The sequence below is a fragment of the Mesoplodon mirus genome (genome assembly GCF_964341445.2).
Source record: "Mesoplodon mirus genome assembly, contig: SUPER_14_unloc_3, whole genome shotgun sequence".
NCBI lineage: Eukaryota > Metazoa > Chordata > Mammalia > Artiodactyla > Ziphiidae > Mesoplodon > Mesoplodon mirus.
Genome location: NW_028295758.1, coordinates 1,112,623 through 1,126,150, shown reverse-complemented (window position 1 = coordinate 1,126,150; position 13,528 = coordinate 1,112,623). Strand labels below are relative to the sequence as shown.

At 42.7% G+C, this 13,528-nt stretch overlaps 1 protein-coding gene and 1 long non-coding RNA gene across 2 annotated transcripts in view; one reads left to right on the top strand and one right to left on the bottom strand.

The window, feature by feature from the left end:
- The window catches only part of LOC309816151 (protein FAM170A-like), a gene marked incomplete at both ends in the record, with an annotated part of 167,239 nt that overhangs the window by 30,741 nt on the left and 122,970 nt on the right, over nucleotides 1-13,528 (bottom strand). The window lies entirely within an intron of this gene.
- Nucleotides 4,080-8,861, top strand: LOC309816146. Its single transcript, XR_014295973.1, has 4 exons — nucleotides 4,080-4,250; nucleotides 4,725-4,775; nucleotides 6,861-6,906; nucleotides 8,789-8,861. It is a non-coding gene; the product is annotated as an uncharacterized lncRNA (long non-coding RNA).

Genomic DNA, 13,528 nt, shown 5'->3' with positions numbered 1-13,528 from the left:
TTTTATTCCATAGATGTTTTTAAAATCTCTCTCACTTTTGGCCCAAGAGTGCTGCGTTTGGGTTTACGGTGTTTCTTAACTTTGAAATAGTCCAATTTTTCAATTTTTTCTTTCACAGTTGGTGATTTTTTTGGTCTTAAGAAATTCTTCCTACTCCAAGGCAAAAAGGCTGTTATCTTATGTTTCTTTCCTAAGGCATCATTGTTTACTTTTCAAATTTAAGTCTGCAGATCTTCTGGAATTTATATTTTTATATCCTATGCAGTAATGATTAATATTTTTCCCATATGGATATCCAGCTGACTGAGAACCAATAGTTGACCCTTGGACAACATGGGTTTAAACTACACAAGTGCACTTATACGAGGATTTTTTTGAATAGTAAATACTGCACTACTACACGATCCAAGGTTGGTTCAATCCTCAGATGCAGAATTGCCGATTATGGAGAAACCATGTACGTACAGAGGACTGGCTATAAGTTATACTTGGATTTTCAACTTAGCAGAGGGTTGGCACCCCTAACCCCCTTGAACCCTAGTTCAAGGATCAACTGTATTAACAAGAGTTCTTCCCCCTCTCTGCTGCAGTGTTTTCTTTTCTTTCTTTTTTCTTTTGGCCGTGCTGCGTGGCTTGCAGGATCTCAGTTCCCTGACCAGGGATTGAACCAGGGTCACCACAGTGAAAGCGCCAAATCCTTACCACTAGACCACCAGGGAGCTCCCTGCAGTGTTTTCTTCTTACACGTTGTTATAATGTCTGTTTCAACATGGATTTTGATGTCTATTATCTTGTCTATCCTTGAGCAAACACCAGACTATCTTATATTGTAGATTTATAGTAAGGTTTAATGTGACTAATATCTTTCTTTTCATTCTTCTTTCAGATTGTCCCAGCTCTTCTTTTATTTTTTATTTTTATGTTTTTTTAGATGTTGGGGGTAGGAGTTTATTTACTTATTTTTGCTGTGTTGGGTCTTCGTTTCTGTGCGAGGGCTTTCTTTAGTTGTGGCAAGCGGGGGCCACTCCTCATCGTGGTGCGTGGGCCTCACTATCACGGCCTCTTGTTGGGGAGCACAGGCTCCAGACGCGCAGGCTCAGTACGTGGCTCACGGGCCTAGTTGCTCCGTGGCATGTGGGATCTTCCCAGACCAGGGCTCAAACCCGTGTCCCCTGCATTAGCAGGCAGATTCTCAACCACTGCGCCACCAGGGAAGCCCCCAGCTCTTCTTGTAGCTCTTTGCTTTCCCACATAATATTTGTAAACATCTCATCAATTTCCAAGGGAAAAAATGCTGATGTTTTTATTGGGGTTTGATTGAGCCTATAGATCATTTTGAGGATTACTGATATCTTTGTAATATTGAATCTTCAAGCCATGAATATCACTATTTTTAAGAATTTCTCTTGGAGAAAAATAAAAGTGGATCCCCTGTAATAAAATGTACATAAATAGACTCCAAAATATTTAAAGGACCTACATGTGAAAGATAAGTCTAGAAAGTTAATTTTTAAAAGGTAGAAATATATTTTTTCACCTGAGGAGTTTCAGAAGCACAGATGTTAAGAAATTATTGGTTTATTATCTTATAATTAAAGATTTCTATTCCATGAAGAACACAATAGAAAAATTTTAGAAACACGTGCCCAATTAGGAAAGGATACTTGTAATTGGTAAAACTGAAAAGGTATTAATAATCAGAATATGTAATAGAAATGAGGAAGAAAAAGATAGCATCCACATTAGAAAATGGGGCAAAAGTTTTAAGTAGACACTTATAGATGAAGCTACCAAGCATTTGAAAAAAAGATCAAACTTATTAGAAATCAGAGAAATTTAACTAAAACAAGATACTACTATACATTTAATACACTAGCAAAACGGTGATGAGTCGTCCAAATGAAGGTAAGTGGTTGCACAAAAACCTGACGTGCAACTCTTTGGTAATCTGGACTGGTGTAGCCGTTCAGGAAGTCAATCTGGCTATATTATTAAAGTATACATATTTGCTATGAAATAATTTCACTCGGGTATGTATTCCAAAGAAATTCTCAGATACGTCTATAAACAAATGTAAGAAGATGTTTATTTTATTATCATTGGCATGGCAGTTGGAAGAGTACAGGTAAAATGTGGGTGCAGAAAATGGAACTCTATGAAACAAATTAGATAGAAGGGTGAATGTTTTTGTTTGTTTGTTTGTTTTTCTGCAGTACGTGGGCCTCTCGCTGCTGTGGCCTCTCCCGCTGCGGAGCACAGGCTCCGGACGTGCAGGCTCAGCAGCCATGGCTCACGGGCCCAGCCGCTCCACGGCATGTGGGATTTTCCCAGACTGGGGCATGAACCCGCGTCCCCTGCATCGGCAGGCAGACTCTCAACCACTGTGCCACCAGGGAAGCCTGGATGGGTGAATCTTAAAAATATACTCCTGAATGAAGGAAATAAACACCAGAATGAATTTTATGACACAATATTATTTATATGAATTGAAAATATACACAAGTGCACATTTTGCACAAGAACACACCCAAAAGAAAACACATCAAACAAATTAGAATGGTAGCTTACGGGGTAGAGAAGGGAGTGGAGGGTGCCATAGGGAACAGGAGGTGAATAAATAAAACTTAATCATGTTACCGTATTTCATCATGCTATATCCAAGATTTCACTTTCCTTGTAGTGGAAAGAAATCCTGTGTGCTATGTTGGCTTAAGTCAGGAATAGTTCTTGGAGGATATTTTCCTGAAAGAATTTGGAACACATTTTTGAAAAAATCTTTGTTTATACTATGGATGATCTTTTTTTGTTTGTTTTGTTTGTTTCTTTAATTTCTGTTTTGTGGGTGTGTGTGGGATCTACTTTATTTTTGTATTTCATTCATCTGATCTTATATTTTTCCATCTGCCTTCTTCAGTTTTATTATTCATTTATTAATTTCCTGAAATGGATGTTTTCTGAATCAATTTTCAACTTCCTTTCTACTTTATTTGTTTTGTTTTGTTTTGTTTTTGTTTTCCTTGCTGTACGCGGGCCTCTCACTGTTGTGGCCTCTCCCGTTGCGGAGCACAGGCTCCAGACGCCCAGGCTCAGCGGCCATGGCTCACGGGCCCAGCCGCTCCGTGGTGTGTGGGATCTTCCCGGACCAGGGCACGAACCCATGTGTCCTGCATCGGCAGGCGGACTCTCAACCACTGCGCCACCAGGGAAGCCCCCCTTGCTACTTTAATATATGCTTTTAAGGCTCAACATTTCCCTCTATGTATGTGTTCCAATCTCCAGATCCAATTATGAATTTGAATGTTTCTCTTCATGGTTCTGTCAATGTTTGCTTTATAAAGTATCAGCTGAAGTTATTAGTTTCTGAGAATTTGAAACTTTTATGACTGTGAAGTGTCCCTCCGTATGTCAAGTAATGCTTTTTCCTTCCCCTTAAAGTTCACTTGGTCAAATAGCAATGTCACAGATTTTATAATTACAGAAATAACTTGAGACCTAGGATGTTGATGTCTGTCTCTAGAAAGGATTTTCCCTTGCTTCTGCACGGGTTGTAAGATGCTAACAAAACACGTTCACCTTTACACAATTTCAGGGAATGAGGTGTTTTGGCGTTTGGCTTCAGTCCCTGCCAAAGAAAGCCCAGTTTCCTTCTCCCCTTATTCCAATGGTGAAACTCTTTGGGGTTTACCAGGAAGCCTTCGTGGCTGTTAATGCTTTTATGTCGCTTAGCCTCTTGAAGACGTCCAAAATTCGACTGAGTTTGTACGCCTTTCAATGAACAGAATCTACACTCTTCTGAGGCCTACACAGTAGAACGGCAAGACGGCCTGAGACCTTCTCAGGGATTCCGGAAAGTGAAAACCAGAGTGAAAACATGTAGTCCAGAGCTCGTGCCGGTAGACACCCCCGCACCCACCCTTGCATTCTGGGACATGTAGTCCAGAGCTCGTAAACTCGTGTAGCCCCATATACTGCAGCTACAGTAACGCCTCGCTGTAAAGGTTTACCCGCGGAATTCTGGGAAATATGGTCCAGGAGTTCCGGGTTAGTCGCAGGCACTTCCGCCCCAGGAGGACACGTAGCAGCCATGTTCTGCCTGGTGACGGTGTTTCAGGTCCGCTCTTCACGACCCATTCAAGCTTCCCCTTTGCAGACCTTTCATTTGGGGAGAAAGAGGAGGAGCGGCTAAAAGCGGAGGTTTGAGGGCCTGGAGTGGTGATGTACGTCCCGCGGGCGGAGCTTCTTTGCGTTTGGTAACGTAGCCGGGATGGGGTGGGCTCAGGTCGTGCCTCCTGGGGTTTGAGGGTCTCCCCGGTTTTCTTCACCCCTAACCTGACCCCGTCCCCCACCTATGAGCTAGCCCTACCGCTTCATACGGCGTCACACTGGGTGAGTTGCTTAACTCCTCTGTGCCTCCGTTGCTGTTCGGTAAAAGGGGGGGAAAAGGAATGCCTTGTTAATATAGTGTTGTGAGGAGAAACGAGATAGCACAAGTAAAAGGTCTACAACTGCCTGATACATTGTTGGTATTAATACTACGCTAATTCGGGAGGCACCCATTTCGCAGCGGGATTCTGTGAGCCCAGGAAGCTGAATTGTCCTGGACTCCTGGCCTGTTTTGGAAGGAGAGGACTTCTAGCTGGTACGGGGGCGGAAGGGGGTGCGGTATGAATTAGTGGGGATGGAAACACAGCCCTGGTATTTCACAGTCTCCTTTCCTTCCCCAGCCCTGGCTTCTCCAAAAGCACTGCGCGGAGGAAGAGGCAGCAGAGCCCCACGTGAGTAGGACTTGGCATTCTTCCTACTTAAGATATTCCTATAAATTGTAGAACGTATGAGACATGGGTAAGGATGATAACTGAGCCTTGGTCACTAATTTCCATTCTAAAAGCTTTATGCAAATGAACACATTTCCATCAGGCGGTGGCTCTGTGAATTGGTACTGCTGTTTTCTCTACTTTAAGGCAGGGAACACAACCCTGTTGGCCCATCCTCACCCAGATGGTAGGAGGCAGAGCTGGGGTTGGGACCCAGGCAGTTTGAGTCCAGCAGCTGAGTTTGCTAATCCCTTTGGTATATTCTCTTTGAGCATAGGGTACTGGCTAGGATCATATCATGAAAGGAGGTTGGGACTTAATTGTGGGGACCTTGAGAGCAAGGTTTAGGCTATTTTATGAGTGTTTAAGATAGTTTTCTCAACTGGGTCATTTATTTTATTTCAAATAATATGTATATCATAGAAGTAGCATAATCATTATGGAAAAATGCAGATATATACATAAAGAAAAATTTTAATTATCTGTAACTTTAGGATGTAAAGATAACAGTTGTTAATGTTTTAGTGCCTTTTTGTCTGGTTACTCTTTGTGTATGTTTCTGTGTAGTGGAGGCTGTTTTTTGTGGGACTGATGTTACACTGCAGTGCTACTCAAATTGTGTTCCACAAACCAGCGGCATTGGCATCACTTGGATAGAAATGCCCAGCCTTGAGCCCCATTCGAGACCTTCTGATTTATAATTTCTGCGTAGGGGGTCCAGGAGGCTGCATTCCAACAAGATCCCGCAGTAATTCACATGCACGTGAAAATTCGAGAAGCTCAAGAGAGGGTCTTTTCTGGAAACTGAGGCCAAGGAAATTGACCCTGCTGGATGTCACAGATAAAACTGAGCTGGCTTCACCAAAGGCCTACTTAGTCCAATGATTTTATTCCCCCACTAATTATTGTCAACTGTCAGGGCCCCTTTCAGAATCCTGAATTGAGCAGAAGACAGCTAGCAAGTGTAGAGTCAAAATGGAGGTCGTTAGAAGTTGTGAAGATATCTCTCTCCCAAGCTTTGGGGAGTGGAATCATTGCCATCTTTTGTACTAGATCGAACCCGGGCCCCCTGCATTGGGAATGTGGCGTCTTATCCACTGCACCACCAGGGAAGTCTCCCATTTATTTCTTAAACGTTCCTATATTTATAATGATATAATTACAATTCAGATTCCTGTCTTTTTTTCATTTGAATTAGGTATGGACTGTCAAAGTATTTTTTATTGTTGTTGCAGAATCCTGGCTTTTATTAGTTCTCTTTACCTCTGTGCATAATTGTCAAAAGGGTACTTCCTGTTTAAAAAGAAACTTAACGTATTTTTATACCTTTTGTAAAAAGTTGTCCATGTCAATTTAAATATTATTGTTGCAGTCACAAAATCTTTAGGAAGACAAGCAGAGATTTTCAGAAGTCTATAAAGACTCTCACATAACAGGGCAACAACGTACGACCTCCACATGTCTGACAGTCTTCTGTTGGTAGAAATCACATCTCTAAGGATAATTTCTAACTAAAATATCATCTGCTTTACCGCAGTTGCTAAGAAATAAGAAACCCTGACAGTGGTGTTCTCAGAGCTTCCTACCTTATGACGATCTCACGAGGTGGATGCCCGTGTTCTCCCCTACTGGCAGAAGACAGAACTGAGGCGAAGAGATGTGAATAATTTGCCCAGGGTGACACTGCTAGTGAATGGCGTAGCCTGATCAGAGCCCATGCATATTGACTCCAAAACCTACTCTGACTTACATGGTCTCTGTTTACCCCATACCCAGAATAAGAATGACCCCTGTGGAAGCTGCAGGCACACTGTGAGGGGGCCACTGTGTATGGCTGGGCAGGTCATTCCTCACACAGCCACTGAGGGGGTTCACGGGGGCATCTGGTATCTGCGTGGGGCTCTGCTCATCAAGCATAATCAGCTGTAGCCACCCCGAGGACTGGGAGCCTTGGTAATTCACAATGAGCACCACGTGGGTTAGTGACTTCTTTTTCTTTAAACCAGTTTCCAGTTTGACTTCTTCTTTCCCTGTCTGTCTTGCTAGGACTCTGCACTGCCCCAGAAGGAGAGAGAAAATGAGCACATTCCAGGTGAGTAGAGCTTGCCTTTCTTGCTGTTAAAAACGCCATTTTTGTACTCAGGTTGGACACAGGTTTTCCTCTTTTTTTCTTTTTCTTTTTTTTTTTTTTTGATTGGAGTATAGTTGATTTACAATGTATTAATTTCAGGTGTACAGCAAAGTGATTCAGTTATACATATATATACATATATTTTCAGATTCTTTTCCCTTATAGGTTATTACAAAATATTGGGTATAGTTCCATATGGGTTTTCTCTTTCAAGGAGAGTCTAAGCATATGAGGACCTGAGTGTGCCATGTGTGCTTTTTTTAAAATTCCTGTTAAATTTAATTGGTTTCGGTTTTAATTTTTGTTTTATTTCATCATTTTTTTTTATTTTACAAGTAAAAGAAAAATTAAGGGAAATGAAGGACATCTTCCAGTCTACTGCTTACCTGCTTACAAATTAGCTGCTTTTATATTTCTGTAATCTCTTCATCATATGTATTCATGGATGTGTATTCGTATTTATAACATAGATACAGTTTTAAATTGTTTTTTTCATTTAATACTAGCTAACATTCACTTTTAATTGCTTTATCATGTTCCTGCAAACTTATGCACCTTTTTTTTTTTTTTTCTGGTATGCGGGCCTCTCACTGTTGTGGCCTCTCCCGTTGCGGGGCACAGGCTCCGGACGCGCAGGCTCAGCGGCCATGGCTCACGGGCCCAGCTGCTCCGCGGCATGTGGGATCTTCCCGGACCGGGGCACGAACCCGTGTCCCCTGCATCGGCAGGCGGACTCTCAACCACTGCGCCACCAGGGGAGCCCTGCACCTATTCTTTAAACTATTCTTTATGCACAGACATTTAGTTTAAAGACTTCTCCTGTTTTAGGAGCACTACAGTGACAGTGTTCCTGATTTAACCTTTTTCTCAAAATATCTGTTCTGAAGAATATTGCCCCTTTTTGCCCTTAACATAGTAGGTTTAGGTATTCAGAATTTAAGAGGTATGTTTTACATGTGGTGCCTTGGATGTTTTTTGGTAGAATATCCAAATACGGCAGAGCACAGCAGGATCAAACTGCTGCTTCACGCAGAAAAAATCAGGTATTGTTGGAAGTTTTCTCACGACCAGAGTTAGATTCAGTCTTCCCCATGCTTGAGTCAGACCCTTTGTGTATTTTATTTACTGGTTTGTTTCTTTTTCCATCTTATATTTTTTTCTAATCAGAGTAATGCATGACCTTAGTTTAAAAAGTCCAGTGGTACTTAAAGCACTTGTCACTGCATAGACAGCTCAGAACAATTGTATAAAGAGGTGCTTGGTTTCATCTTTGTTTTAAATATAAAGAATCGGGGTTGTGAAAAAAGGAGGAACCAACTCAGACTCACCCAGAAAACCAAGGGTCTGGAGTCAGAGTATTGCATTCAAGCGAAAGACAGAAACGGGGAAAGAGAGAGTTTTCATTCAGAGACCTGGCATGGCCTTTTGGTTAGTTTCCACATATAACACTCCTTCTCAGCTGGTTCCCACCTCAGTGAGAAAGCAGGTGCCATCAAATACTGCCAGGACTAAATTGGTAACTGTTTCTGGGGCACTTGGCAATAATAATTAAACAGTGAAAGCTTTTTAGTTCAGGATCCAGTGGTTAGAATTCTAGGGAGTTTACTTATGAGTTGTCTGAGAGCCCCAGGTAAACACACAAAGCTTTCTCTTTCATAGCTGCACGTCCAGTGAGGCTGAGGAAAGTCAGTGTGTGGCATTGGCAGGATGGAAGGAGGGGGTGCTGGGAAGTCTGCACACCTCACAGGAGCCGGAGCAACTTCCCATCCTCCTCGTCTCCTCGGGGCTGCCCCTCTTCCACTGGCCACTGGGTATAAGATTGAGGTGGTGTTGTTTGTCGTAGGAGGCGGTGACCTTCAAGGACGTGGCCGTGGCCTTCACAGAGGAGGAGCTGGGGCTGCTGGACTCGGCCCAGGATGTGATGGTGGAACACTTCGGGAACCTGGTCTCAGTGGGTGAGGACAGCCTTTCTCTGCGAGTGTCTTTGTGACCTTGGTGTTTCAAGGCTTTGGGCCTCTTGAGGTGGTTCCCTGAGTTTGGGGACCAGACTTTTGCAATTCCTGTGGGACACGAGAGGATGTCTCTGGTCTTTCCAAACAGTGTGTTTCAGGTCCTTTTCAATTATTTTGTAAAAGAACTGTAAATCGGCAGTATCTTGCTGTACCTTGTGTATTCTTCTTCAGATTTCCCTCCCTGCCATTAGTGGATCATAAAGCCAATTTATTGAGCCCTACGTGTGACTTTTTAATGAAATAAAATAGTATAGAAAATATCAGAGTTTCTTAGGAAGAGTACAACACATTGCAGCAGAAACTCTGGGCGATGGCATGAGTGGTGTGAGAGCCAGTGGGAACAGATTTCATGAAAAGAGACATTGGTTAGATATAGGTCATTCAAGCTTCGTTTTAGTAATGTATACTTTTCTACCTGTGTATCTAGGTTGTGAAATAAATGCTGTTTCTTCAGTGGGTCGTGATACAAAGTTTGAAAAACACAGCTTTCAATACCTTGACTATGCAGTTGGAACTCAAATTTCTAGTAAACTTTCGCTCTAGCCCGTTCATGTTAACTTGTGACTTTCATGTTCTCATTCTTCAAACGAGATACAAAACATACAGAAAGAGAAGAGAGGCTTTGGTTGATGAATTCAGCAACCCAGATAGAAATTTAGGTGAGAACCAAGCAGCCGTGAGTTCCTGTGGTTAGCTCTCTATCTGTTTTGCTTCTCACCAGCCCTGTGCTGTCCATCACCTGGTCCCAGTTGGAAATCTCTTTCCAGGATTATTGCATAGTCTTTGTACTGGTCACCTGTTGCCACCCTTCTCCTCCCACAGTTTGTTCTTTAGGTGGCAAAGTGATCTTTTGTAACTTTAAGTCAGGTTATGTTCTTGTTTCAAAATTCTCTTGTGGCTTCTTTTACTTAGAATAAAAACCACTTAAAGTGGCTTCTAGAGCCTTCTGTGGGCTGCTGTTCGTTCTCCACCACCTCCCTGAATACACCACCTCTCCTCCCTCTTACCCTATCTTTTCCAGACCTGCAAAGGATGCTTCTGCCACAGAGCCTTTTCCTGGTCCTTCTCTCTGCCTGGAATACTCTTTCACCTGTAATCTTTTAGGCCTCTACTTCTTTCAGTCAGTCGCCTTAAAGATGAGGAGGTGGCTGTCCTCTGACCACCCTATGGAAAATACAGTCCTCTCTTTCTTACTCTCTCTGCCCTGCCTTGTTTTGTCTCTAAGCGTTTCACTCATGTACATTTTGTTCACCTGTTTCTCACCTCTCTTTCTTCCACTGGAGGGTAATCCAGGAGTGCAGGAGGAATTCGGTCTGTTATATGTTTATTGCTCACTAGCCTCAGTGCTTAGCATAGTCTTGGTACATGACAGGAACTCTTAAATATTTCTTGAATAAACGAATGAGTTAATGGATAGAGAAATTAGCCTTCCATGAAAATAGCTAGTAGGCGGTGAACAAATCCGAGTGAATAAGGGATATTGCTAAATGTTTTTTTGTCTTCAAATGAATTCCTAGCCTAATTCTAAATTCTCAGGTGCCCATGATGTGTGTATGTGTGTGTTTGCCTTTCTGTACAAGTTGGCCCTCATCAACTTGCACAAAAAATATGTACAGAACCTGTAATTATAACCAAACTGAGTAAAATGCTTTCCCTGTGACTTTCCTTGAGCTCTCAGTAGCAGAGCAAATTCATTTGGGGAGGAAATACTGTTTTGAATGAGGATTCTTATGTCTACTTCTTAGGTAACCCTCCCATAGAAGGAAAGAAATTTCTACTTCCTTATCCCTTATACCAGGGGAGAACAGGTCTCAGAAAACAGCCAGCTGGTGAGTTAGCCTTTCCCTTAAAAGATTTGCCCCGCTGCGTCCCATTTGCCTCCTCCAAAGCCCACCTCACTAATAAGAAATCGATCTTTGTTAGCTGTACAAACATTTTGTGTGTGTGTGTGTGTGTGCATTTGTATGTATCTTGTAGAAGGCATTTTAGATAATGTCACCTTGAGTGCTTTGATCATTCTTTAATAGTTTCTAGTCTGTTTCTTCTCAATACTTATCACAGGCTATGGAATTTATTCCCAGCTCACTCATAAAGCCCATTCTTCACTTTGGAACTCATTCTTGTTAAAGACCAATGTATCTGTGTCCAAAAATTTTCCATGCTGTTTTTAAAGAGACAGCATTCTTCCCTAGCCTCTACATTTTGACTCCTGCTTGGCAGGGGGAGTGGAGGAACATATTAGGCAGCACAAATGCCTGAGAAGGATCCAGTGCATAGGTCTTCATGCTTTTTTTTAACCCCACTGATTCTTAGACCCTTTTTTAAAATTAATTAATTGTTGGTTGCATTGGGTCTTGGTTGCTGCATATGGGCTTTTCTCTCGTCGTGGTGAGTGGGAGCAGCTCTTCGTTGTGGTGCGCAGGCTTCTCAGTGCAGTGGCTTCTCTTGTTTCAGAGCACGGTCTCTAGGAACGCGGGCTTCAGTAGTTGTGGCACGTGGGCTCAGTAGTTGTGGCTCACGGGCTTAGTTGCTCTGCGGCATGTGGGATCTTCCCGGACCAGGGCTCGAACCTGTGTCCCCTGCACTGGCAGGCAGATTATTAACCACTGTGCCACCGGGGCAGTCCCGGTTTTTAGCCCCTTTCATATCCTCCTCAGCACTAACCCCCTTGGTGTGCTGCCGCCTCGGGTGCAGCCTTTCAACTTAAGCCAAACTGTACTTTCCAGTCCTTTTCCTGTATCTGATACCTGACTTGTAAAAGCTGTTTCGCTTCTCTGACTTGGTTCAAACTTAACCTGGGATTCAGAATTGTAGAGAATCCTAGAAATCAAACTGAGTTCACCTGTGCATGCATTTCTTGAGCCCTGACTAACTGCTAGGCACTGTTAAAGCTGTGAGCACAGCAAAATGCTTGTCTTTATTGATACTGTGTTATGGTAGGAATGACATGTAATTTTTGAAGGATGATTGAAATAGTATGTCAGAGTAGTCATTTGGTTTTAAATGGGTTTCATTAATGCTAAGTATTTGGGAGTTTAACAGACCATCTCTTGGTTTCTGTTAGTATATAAACCAGAGAACTTCATTTGTCGTGCGAAAGATAAGCTGAACCATCCTGAGGTTCATTAAAGTCCCATACTGTGTCTTAAGTGTAAAATCTTGAATCTTTGAACAAAGCTTTCACGTGTCCACATCTCTGAATTCTCTGTCCCTCTAGAAGAAAACAATCAAAGTGAGTTGAGGGCCGTTCAAGACAGAGGATCACGTGAAGAGCTTTCCTGCTGGCAAATCTGGCAACAAATTGCAAATGACTTAACCAGATGCCAAGACTCCATGATAAATAGTTGTCAGTTCCACAAACAAGGTGATTCCCCCTGCCAGATTGGGGCAGGACTCTATTCAAATTTCTGAAGATGAGAACCGTATATTAAATGATAAAGCAGGTGATCCCAGTAGTCCTGGAAATCCAAGGTTTGCAACTTTGAGAGCCCAGGATTCTTGGAGGAAAACTTCATTGGCTGAGTCACAGAATTATCAGAATAGACACCAGCAAATTTCCATGAAAAATAAACTGTGTCAGTGTAAAGAGGATGTTGACACCATCAGTTGGATTTCACATCACCTTGATGCTCATGGAGTACACAAGGGTCAAAAACCTTACGGCTACAGTGATTATAGAAAAGATAGCACGAGGATTTCAACACTGGATCAGAATACTATGATTCACACGGGACAAAAACCTTATCAGTGTAATGAATGTAAAGAAACCTTCACCGATCTCTCCACCTTTGATCTTCACCAGCAATTACACTCAAAAGAGAAGTCTCATACGTGCAGTGAGTGTGGAAAAGGCTTCCGTTACAGCTCGGTTCTTCATATTCATCAGAGAGTTCACGTGGGAGGAGAACACAGTGAGTGTGATGAGTGTGGCAAGGAGTTCAGTCAGAGCTCCCAGCTGCAGACTCCTCAGAAAGTCCACACTGTAGAGAAACCATTCAAATGTGGGGAATGTGGGAAAGGCTTCAGTCGTAGGTCAGCACTTAACTATTCATTGTAAAGTCCACACGGGAGAGAAACCTTATAATTGTGAGGAGTGTGGGAGGGCCTTCAGTCAGGCCTCTCACCTTCAGGACCATCAGAGAGTCCACACTGGGGAGAAAGCATTCAAATGTGACACATGTGATAAGAGCTTCAGTCGGAATTCACACCTTCAGTCCCATCAGAGAGTCCATACGGGAGAGAAACCGTACAAATGTGAGGAGTGTGGGAAGGGCTTCATTTGTAGCTCAAATCTATACATTCATCAGAGGGTCCACACAGGAGAAAAACCCTACAAATGTGAGGAATGTGGGAAAGGCTTTAGTCGGCCTTCAAGTCTTCAGGCCCATCAGGGAGTCCACACTGGAGAGAAATCATACATACGTAATGTGTGTGGTAAAGGCTTTACTCTGAGTTCAAACCTTCAGGCACATCAAAGAGTCCATACAGGAGAGAAACCATACAACTGTAAGGAGTGTGGGAAGAGCTTCAGGAGGAACTCCCATTATCAAGTTCATCTGGTTGTCCACACA